The sequence below is a fragment of the Stenella coeruleoalba genome, assembly GCF_951394435.1.
Source record: "Stenella coeruleoalba genome assembly, chromosome: 2".
Taxonomy (NCBI): Eukaryota; Metazoa; Chordata; class Mammalia; order Artiodactyla; family Delphinidae; genus Stenella; species Stenella coeruleoalba.
In genome coordinates this window covers 121,360,574-121,371,257 of record NC_137147.1, presented here as the reverse complement: position 1 = coordinate 121,371,257, position 10,684 = coordinate 121,360,574, and the positions used below count along the sequence as shown (strand labels likewise).

The 10,684-nt window shown below is 36.9% G+C and overlaps 1 pseudogene across 1 annotated transcript; it reads left to right on the top strand.

Moving 5' to 3' along the window:
* The first annotated feature begins 6,583 nt into the window (after window positions 1-6,583).
* LOC307182224 (heterogeneous nuclear ribonucleoprotein R-like) lies at window positions 6,584-8,942 on the top strand (annotated as a pseudogene). The gene has a single exon. The product of its transcript is annotated as a heterogeneous nuclear ribonucleoprotein R-like (transcript).
* The last annotated feature ends 1,742 nt before the right edge of the window (window positions 8,943-10,684 follow it).

Here is a 10,684-nt window from a genome sequence, read left to right as displayed (position 1 = left end):
CAGTGCGGGAAATCTCGCCCACCCTCTGAGACTGTGTTGAGTCCCATCTAGGTCAAGCAGACTCCATCTTTAATGGCGCAGGACAGAAATAAACTCCCTGAAATGAACAGTAGTTCCTTTTCACCCAGAGGAGGCAGAAATGGTGTGGCAGGGGAAATTCCTATTGCCTGTGTTCAAGGGATATTGGACACCCATCACGTGTGGGTTTGTATTTGTATACCTCACTTTTACCCATAAGAATATCACTCTTTATATCCATTCCTGTTGGCTAGCTATAAAAAGGAAAAGGAAAATTGGTAATAGAAAATGGGAGAAGCAGAGAAATAGACAGCTGAGGTGAAGCCAGATGTTTTTTGTTTGTGTTTTATTTTATTTTGTTTTTTTCAAGTAAGCCTTAGGAAAAATAATGCCAAGGGGAGAAAACTTGGATCTTAATACTACTGTCTTTTGAGAAGGGAGCTGACACATGCATACCTATCATGGGCTGATGCAAAGTACTTTGTCATAAAGCTATCATGAGTAGAATTGAATCCATATAATCTTGTATTCTGAGTTGGTTAAATATTCAAGCTATTTCTTGATTCTGAGACCATAATCCCAAACACACACACACACACACACACACACACACAAAGTTGGGAGGAATAAATCTCAAAAATACCTTTGTCCATATTAGGTTCAACAGGGCAAACAAAATTTATAAGCATTTTGTTAAAAATAAGTAAAGTTAGACCCTACAAATATTTCAAGCAATTCATGATGATAAGTGATATTATTTGCTGTTGCTTTATTTGTTCAAAAAGACTTTTAAAGTATAATAGATAGCATATGTCATAGACCATCCAGATACTTTTACTTTAGTTATATCTTCTATAGACCTATAAAGTCATGTACAAGAGGCAAAGTTTAAAAGTACAAATTAATGAAAAAGAAACTCCTTATTTCATTCACAAGGGATCCACATATGAAGTACTTGGAAACACTTTTAAAAATCCCCTTTCCTCAACTATTGATGTGCTTTAGACTCCAGAGTTAACTGTAGCACCTCTTTGCTCCAAAATTTTCTTCCTTTTTTTTTTTCACGTTCTCCATCAAACCTAATTCCTTTTTCTCTGTATTTCTCCTCTGGCAAACTATCATAACTTTACGTCTTACTGTCCTAAGTGATTTCCTCACCTCTCCACAGTGTTTTTGGTTCTTTGCTTTCTTAGGTCTCGAGATTCTGCATCATAAAAATTCAAAGCGCAGAACCCTGACAATAATGTTCTGTATGTCATCAGTCTTTGTGTAGATCCTTAGTGCACACCACAGTGCCTGGGACACAGTAGACCTTTGACAATGGGGCCAAGAGGGAAAACGAGAAAAAGGAAGGCTAGAGCAAGTGAAAAGGAAAGCTGGGTTAGTTTATTAATTTTTTCAATGTCTTTACATGGAAATTTTCCAAGAAAGTTTAACATGACAAACGTCTACTTTTTGGGTGAATCTACAATGACATGACTTTAACATGGACATAAGTATTTTTAAGTCCTTCAGGTGGCTAAATGGATGGTTAAACATGGTTGATTACAAAATAACTGGGAATATGGTAGAAGGTCAATTCAATGCCAGGAAGTTTTATTTTATCTGGGCTCTTGACACTTAGTTGAACTGGAGTCCCACATGCTGGAGCTATGTAGGGGCTTATTGCCAGCCCCACACAAGGAGCAGAAATGATGGTGATGGAGATATTTGTCTTAGTTTTATCTTCTGTACATTCATAGATCTGCGGAGTCAGTCTCAGAGCTGTGTCATGTGCGAGAGGCAACGTTTAACAGCACAGATTAATTAAGAATAAACTCTTTATTTTATTCATAGGGGATTCCCATATAAAATACTTGGAAAAACTGTTTAAAATCCCCTTACCACATGGTGGACATTTTGGCTTTGGCATGGATAGGGAGTTAGAACAGACTTAGGTAGGTGAAGGATGGTGATGAGTCATCATGAAAACTGGATTCAAGTACAATAGAACTCAAGGCTCAATTAACATAGAAAATTCATGGTCATAAGAAAACAAAGAGCAAACCCCCAAGACACATCTGAGTTAACCAAAATGTTGATTCCCAGGGGCCCAGCCCTACCTCCCTAGTACCATTTCATTTTTGTTTCAGGTATATATATATATATATATATGACACAGATAGCTTTGCTTCCATCAGGCACTGTAACTAATGCAACCAATAAAAGCATTTCTTGTTTCTTTAAATTTTCACATAGTTTTTACATTGTCTGTTTGCTCTTAATTTTCAGAATTTCTTAATGTAAGAGTGCTGATGAGTATTATAATCTTACAAATCAAGTTTAGGATTATGTGTACAGTAGAGTTCGCAGTTTGAGTTTCCTAATGCACTTAGGTGGCAGTGAAACACACAGGTGTCACATGGACTTGAAAGTCTTGCAGCAGATTATATTTGCTTTGCCATAAGCTTTATTAGATATCTGTATACATTTGTGTGTGTGTGTGTGTGTCTTTTTATTGCCACCTCAGTGACTTCCTCTCATACTTGTTATTTTCTGTCATCACTGCCTTTGCATAGTGTGGACATGTGACAAGAATATACACACCGTAGCCATGGTCAAGGTGACAGAAACCCCCAAAGGTCTGTATGTAAATGCAATCTCAAGCCTTTTCCTGTATGGCCTTATTTTCAACAACATGAGACCCCAGGGCCTGTCCTCTTGTAACACTAATTGAGAAGTTCTCATGTGGCAGAAAGAAAGGGAATGGAATGCAACACAGGAGTCTAAGCAGTACCAAGGATACCAAGGATACCAAGGATCTACATGTTCACAGGCTTAATTCTGGAGAAACTTGCTACTAGAGAAACAATATTTCAGAGCTGTGTAATCATTCAGTGCTCAGTCAAGTAATCATACTCGCTGTCTTCACTTTGCTTCATTCTTTTGCATATAATTTTCCCTTTGTTAGAAATATTCTTCCATGCCTTCTTTATCTCAGAAGCTCCTGCTTATTCTTAGACTTATTTCACATGTAATCCTTCTGCATGTTCTTCCTGTGTTCAACAGCTGCCTTTTGAATACTTGACTCTTCCTGTGTGGAGTAGGCAGAATAATGTCCTCCTAAGTTCTCCAAAGATGTCCACACCCTACTCTCCAGAACCTGTGAATATGTTTTATAACATTGCAAAAGGGAATTAAGGTAGCAGATGGAATTATGGTTGCTAATCAGCTGACCTAAAAATAAGATTATCCTGAAAAAAAAAAGAAAAAATTATCCTGGTTTTTCTGCCTGGGCCCAATGTAATCAGAAGTGTCCTTAGATAGGGAAAAGTGAGGCAGAAGAGGCAGAACCAAAGAGATGCCATCACAAGAAAAATTTGATCAGCATTGATGGATGGAAGATAAGCATTAAAAATTTTTTTAAAAATAAATATTACCTAAATCAAGTCCTGGAACCATGATTCTTGACAGAACCAGTGAGTTCTGTCAAGCTTCCATGGAATCTATAATTTCCATACCATGTAAGTTATTCCATACTATGGGAATGTAAATTGGTGCAACCACTATGGAAAACAGTATGGAGGTTCCTCAAAAAAACTAAAAATAGAGTTGCCATATGATCCAGCAATCCCACTCCTGGGCATATATTTGGAAAAAACTATAATTCAAAAAGATACAAGCACCCCAATGTTCATTGCAGCACTATTTACAATAACCAAGACATGGAAACAACCTAACTGTCCATCGAAAGATGAATGGATAAAGAAAATGTGGTACATATATACAATGAAATATTACTCAGCCATTAAAAAAAGAATGAAATAATGCCATTTGCAGCAACATGGAAGGAGATAGAGATTATCATACTAAATGAAGTAAGTCAGAAAAAGAAAGACAAATACCATATGATATCACTTATATCTAAAATATGACACAAATAAATTATCTACAAAACAGAAACTGACTCATAGACATAGAGAACAGACTTATGATTGTCGGGAGGGGGGGTGTGGTAGGGAAGGGATGGACTGGGAGTTTGGAGATTGGGATTAGTAGATGAAAACTATTATATATATGTAATGGATAAACAACAAGATCCTACTGTATAGCACAGGGAACTGTATTAAATATCCTGTGATAAACCATAATGGAAAAGAATATGAAAGAGAATGTGTATATATATATATATATATATATATATATATATATATATATGTAAACTGAATCACTTTGCTGTACAGCAGAAATTAACACAGCATTGTAAATCAACTATACTTCAATAATATAAATTTAAAAATAAGTTATTCCATACTAGATAAGGAAAAATTCAAAATGCTGCACATCCTTTTTCTGAAGCTAGCCCAATCCTGCTATCAAAACCTGAGGGAGATGACACACACATACACACAAAAAACCATGCATTCTTGTATCTTAGCCACAAAAGTTCTAAGAAAAATACTAATTCCACAACTATTACCACTACCATTATTACATTATTTATTGTGCAATTGTTATACATTAGGCACTGGGCTAAGAAGCATCATCTCAGGTAATCCTTGCAGCTTTAAAAGTCCCACTTTATCAATGACAGAACTAAGGCTTAGAAAAGTTAAATAAATTATTCAGGGTTACAAAGCTAACAAGTGGCAGGGTGAGATGTTCCCACAGACTTGTCAAACTCTAAATCTATTAAATAATAATATCTTAAAATAATCATCCTTGACTCCCAAATAGTGTGTACCCCAGGAATATATAGGAGGTTTCATATTAGGAAACACAAATACACCTAAAGAACAAACAAAAGCTACCAGTATCTCAGAAGCCAAACCCATCCATTTATTTTAATTGTTTGAATATTTATTCATCTTTCTATTGTATTTTGTTTTCTTTTTATTACATTTACTTTTTTAGACATCTTTATTAGAGTATAATTGCTCTACGATGGTGTGTTAGTTTCTGCTTTATAACAAAGTGAATCAGCCTTACATATACATATATCCCCATATCTCCTCCCTCTTGCATCTCCCTCCCACCCTCCCTATCCTACCCCTCTAGGTGGTCACAAAGCACCAAGCTGATCTCCCTGTGCTATGTGGCTGCTTCCCACTAGCTATGGATTTTACATTTGGTAGTGTATATATGTCCATGTCACTCTCTCACTTCATCCCAGCTTACCCTTCCCCCTCCCCGTGTCCTCAAATCCATTCTCTACATCTGTGTCTTTATTCCTGTCCTGCCCCTAAGTTCTTCAGAACCATTTTTTTTTTAGATTCCATATATATATATATATGTTAGCCTATGGTATTTGTTTGTTTCTGACTTACTTCACTCTGTGTGACAGATTCTAGGTCCATCCACCTCACTACAAATACTTCAATTTTGTTTCTTTTTATGGCTGAGTAATTAAACAAAAAACAAAAATCAATATACAAACAAGCAAAATCAGTATTCAGGACCCAGTAAACTAAGAAAAATATTGCTCTCTTAACAAAAAATGATAAAAATTCCAGTTATAGTTAAATAATAAATGGAGAAAAATTTTTAACAATTCCTATTAGAGACAGAAACATGACTACAATACCTACCATTTGTTAATTGTTCAATATTTTTGTAACTTCTAGTCAATGTATTAATCCATTAAATGGAGATAATATTTATCAGGTAGAATGAGACAAAAAAACTCTGTCATTTGAAAATAATGTGATAATATACCTAGTAATTCCATGGAAATCACTGACATATTGAGAACTAATGGCATTTTACAAAATGACAGAATAGCTGATAAGTACAGAAAAATCAATAGCTTTCCTATAAGTTATCAATAAGAATCCAGAACCTATTAAACCTATTAATAAAGAAAAGAATATGATTCCACAGCAGTCCAAAACACATTAAATTCTTAGAACCAGCATAAGTAGAAATATATGTAAACTTATGATTAAACCACAGAAACTTACAGAGGAAGGTAAAAGAAGCACTCAATAAATTTTGTATAAAATATATAAATACATATGCATATATTAATATTCCTGTGTCCCTTTGTTCCTGGAAGGTGTATAATGACTGGAAGAGATAGCAATTCCTTCAAATTAGTTTATATGGTTAGTACAAATTCCAATGAAATGCTCTAAAACTTGTATAATTATTCTAAGATTAATCTAGAAGAATAAATAGATGAGAATAGTAAGACATACTTGAAAATATGCATTAGTCAAGGCGTACTTACTTGATAATTATATTAAAACATAAAGCTACAATAATTAAAAAAGGAAGTTACTTGGGGATATACTTATGGAATTATTAAAGAAAAAACATTTATGATTCTAAAGTAAATGTTTTTCAGTGTGTTTGTGTTTCAACCAACAATATGATAATGAAAGCATTTCAAAGACATGGAAAGTGATCAATGGTTCAATAAATCATCATGTGAAAATCGACTACTTTTTTTAAAAAGTAAGTTAAATATTTGTATTACAGTCATGCATAAAATAATTTTTCCATTAAACTCAGGACAATTATGCAATTATGTTACTTAATCCCAGAATGGAGAAGGAATTGCTAAGGTATAAAAGTAATGGGAAAAGTACAGATAGATATCAATATATAAGATTTTTATACTTCATGTAACCCTAAGGAAAAGCTAAAAATAAAAAAAAATTGGAGGGCTTCCCTGGTGGCGCAGTGGTTGAGAGTCCGCCTGCCGATGTAGGGGACACGGGTTCATGCCCAGTCCGGGAAGATCCCACATGCCGCAGAGCAGCTGGGCCCATGAGCCATGGCCGCCGAGCCTGCGCGTCCGGAGCCTGCGCTCCGCAGTGGGAGAGGCCACAGCAGTGAGAGGCCCGCGTACCGCAAGAAGAAGAAGAAAAAAAAATTGGAAATGTATTTACAACAAATTAAAAAGACAAAGAGGAGATCGAATCTCTGTCCATGATGGGGGAAAGGGGTGGCGCGCGTGCCATTTCTAGTCGTTTTCAAAGTGCCTCGCACTGATTCTCACAGGCCCAGCCACCGGCCCCAGCTCTGCCCTGCAGCATAATAAAATGGCTAATCAGGTGAATGGTAATGCGGTACAGTTAAAAGAAAAGGAAGAACCAATGGATACTTCCAGTGTAACTCACACAGAACACTACAAGACACTGATGAATGCAGGCCTCCCACAGAAGGTGGCAGAAAGACTTGATGAAATATTTCAGACAGGATTGGTAGCTTATGTCGATCTTCATGAAAGTGCCATTGATGCTCTCAGGAAATTTAATGAAGAAGGAGCTCTGTCTGTACTACAGCAGTTCAAGGAAAGTGACTTATCACATGTTCAGAACAAAAGTTCATTTTTATGTGGAGTTATGAAGACCTACAGGCAAAGGGAGAAACAGGGGAGCAAGGTGAAAGAGTCTACAAAGGGACCCAATGAAGCAAAGATCCAGGCCTTGCTTGAGAGGACTGGTTATACCCTGGATGTAACCACAGGACAGAGGAAGTACCGTGGTCCTCCACCAGACAGTGTGTACTCTGGCATGCAACCTGGAATTGGAACAGAAGTCTTTGTAGGTAAAATACCAAGAGATTTATATGAGGATGAGTTGGTGCCCCTTTTTGAAAAGGCTGGTCCCATTTGGGATCTACATCTTACGATGATGAATCCACTGTCTGGTCAGAACAGAGGGTATGCATTTATCACCTTCTGTGGAAAGGAAGCTGCACAGGAAGCTGTTAAACTGTGTGACAGCTATGAAATTCGCCCTGGTAAACACCTTGGGGCGTGCATTTCTGTGGCAAACAACAGGCTTTTTGTTGGATCAATTCTGAAGAATAGGACTAAAGAAAACATTCTGGAAGAATTCAGTAAAGTTACAGAGGGTTTGGTGGACATTATTCTCTATCATCAACCCGAAGACAAAAAGAATCGGGGGTTCTCCTTCCTTGAGTATGAGGATCACAAGCCAGCAGCACAAGCCAGACGCCGGCTGATGAGTGGAAAAGTAAAAGTATGAGGAAATGTAGTTACAGTTTAATGGGCTGACCCTGTGGAAGAACCAGATCCAGAAGTCATGGCTAAGGTGAAAGTTTTATTTTTGAGAAACTTGGCTACTACAGTGACAGAAGAAATATTGGAAAAGTCGTTTTCTGAATTCGGAAAACTTGAAAGAGTGAAGAAGTTGAAAGATTATGCATTTGTTCATTTCGAAGACAGAGGAGCAGCTGTTAAGGCCATGGATGAAATGAATGGCAAAGAAATAGAAGGGGAAGAAATTGAGTCTTAGCCAAGCCACCGGACAAGAAAAGGAAAGAGCGCCAAGCTGCTAGACAAGCCTCCAGAAGCACTGCGTTATGAAGCTTATTACTATCACCCTCCTCCTTGTATGCCACCTCCAATTAGAGGTCGGGGTCATGGTGGGGGGACAGGTGGATATGGCTACCCTCCAGATTACTATGGCTATGAAGATTACTATGATGATTACTATGGTTATGATTATCACGACTATCGTGGAGGCTATGAAGATCCCTACGATGGCTATGATGATGGCTGTGTAGTAAGAGGAAGAGGAGGAGGAAGGGGAGGACGAGGTGCTCCACCACGACCAAGGGGGCGGAGAGCACCACCTCCAAGAGGTAGAGCTGGCTATTCACAAAGGGGACCACCTTTGGGACCACCAAGAGGCTCTAGGGGTGGCAGAGGGGGTCCTGCACAACAGCAGAGATGCCGTGGTTCCCATGGATCTCGGGGCAACCGTGGGGGCAATGTAGAAGGCAAGAGAAAGGCAGATGGGTACAACCAACCTGATTCCAAGTGTCGTCAGACCAACAACCAACAGAACTGGGGTTCCCAACCCATCGCTCAACAGCCGCTTCAGCAAAGTGGTGACTATTCTGGTAGCTATGGTTACAATAATGACAACCAGGAATTTTATCAGGATAGTTATGGGCAACAGTGGAAATAGACAAGTGAGGGCTTGAAAATGATACTGGCAAGATATGATTGGCTCTAGATCTACATCCTTCAAAAAAAAATTGGCTTATCTGTTTCATCTTTAAGTAGCAATTTGCTGCCATTTGTATTGGGCTGAAGAAATCACTATTGTGTATGTATGCAAGTCTTTTTATTTTTTCCTCTTTTCATAAATGCTCTTGGATATTATTGGGCTTGCAGAGTTCCCTTATTCTGGGAGTTACAATGCTTTTATCCTTTCAGGCTTCATTTTAGCTTGAAAACAAGCTGAGCACACTGTTAAATCATGATTTTGCAGAACCTTTGGTTTTGGACAGCTTCATTTTTTGGATTTGGGATAGATTACCTAGCAGTATGGAGTATGCTGTAAATAAAAATACAAGCTAGTGCTTTGTCTTAGTAGTTTTAAGAAATTAAAGCAAACAAATTTAAGTTTTCTTGTATTGAAAAAAAAAGACAAAGAATTATTACCATTTATGCTTAAAGACTTAAAAACCAATGAGTAAGACATTCACCATTCCATTTAAATATACAAAAAATTTTAACAAAAATTTACATAGGCAAGGCCATAACTCTTCAATACGCAAACATTGAATGAAGATACTTTCACCCTAACAATAAAGAGAAAATTTAAGAGGACTTCCCTGGTGGTCCAGGGCTAAAGAATCTGCCTTACAATGCAGTGGATGGATGTGGGTTGGATCCCCGGTCAGGGAACTAAGATCCCACATGCCACGGGGCAACTAAGCCCATGCGCCACAACTACTGAGCTTGCACACCTTAACTAGAGAGCCTGAGTGCCACAAATACAGGGCTCACATGCCCTGGAGCCTGCGTGCCACAACTAGAGAAGAGAAAACCCGCATGCCACAACTAGAGCGAAGCCTGCGTGCTGCAATGAAAGATAGCATATGCCTCAATGAAGATCCCATATGCTTCAACTAAGACCCAAAGCAACCAAAAATAAATAAATAAAATAAATAAATAATAAATAAAATCTTTAAAACAAAAAAGAATAGTGTAATATTGGGGTTTGTTTTTTGTCCTAACAATTAATAAAACTATTCAATTAAATTTGGCCAGATTTGGTTCTGATGAATTGTGTCATTCTCTATAGGTGAAAGTGTAAATATCAGAAATATCTTGAAAGCAATTTGTCAAACTATTGTCAAGAGTCAAGAATATATATGCATTTTCATTTATTAATTTCATTTCTATAAATCTACCTTCTAGAGATAAGCAGTATGTTTACAAACTTTGTACATAGAATGTTTATTATGGTGTCAATCTTATACGAGCAAAATATTGTTAGCAATTTACACGTAGAAAAGTATGATTAGTTTCATGTAACAAAGAAAGACAGATCTTTTTAAGGAATATTTTTCTGATACAAAAAAATTATCCTAGTATAGTTTTAAATAAAGAGCCATCATGATCTTGATTTTTCATATGTATATAATGCAAAATTGAGATCATGATACTGTTTTATTTATATATGCTTTGAAACGTTAGATAGAGGCATGTTAACCTATTAACAGAAGTTACCTCTGGTTGATGAGAGAAGAAAAATTTATTCTTTATCTTTTCTCTATTTTCTAAATTTAATGTAGTGTCTTTTCCATTAGCTTTATAAGTTAAACACAGATGCGGACACAGACAGACAGATACAGATTTCTAAATGAAAGCACTGAAAAAATTGTTTTACTATTAATATTGCCCATTGAGATAATGAAT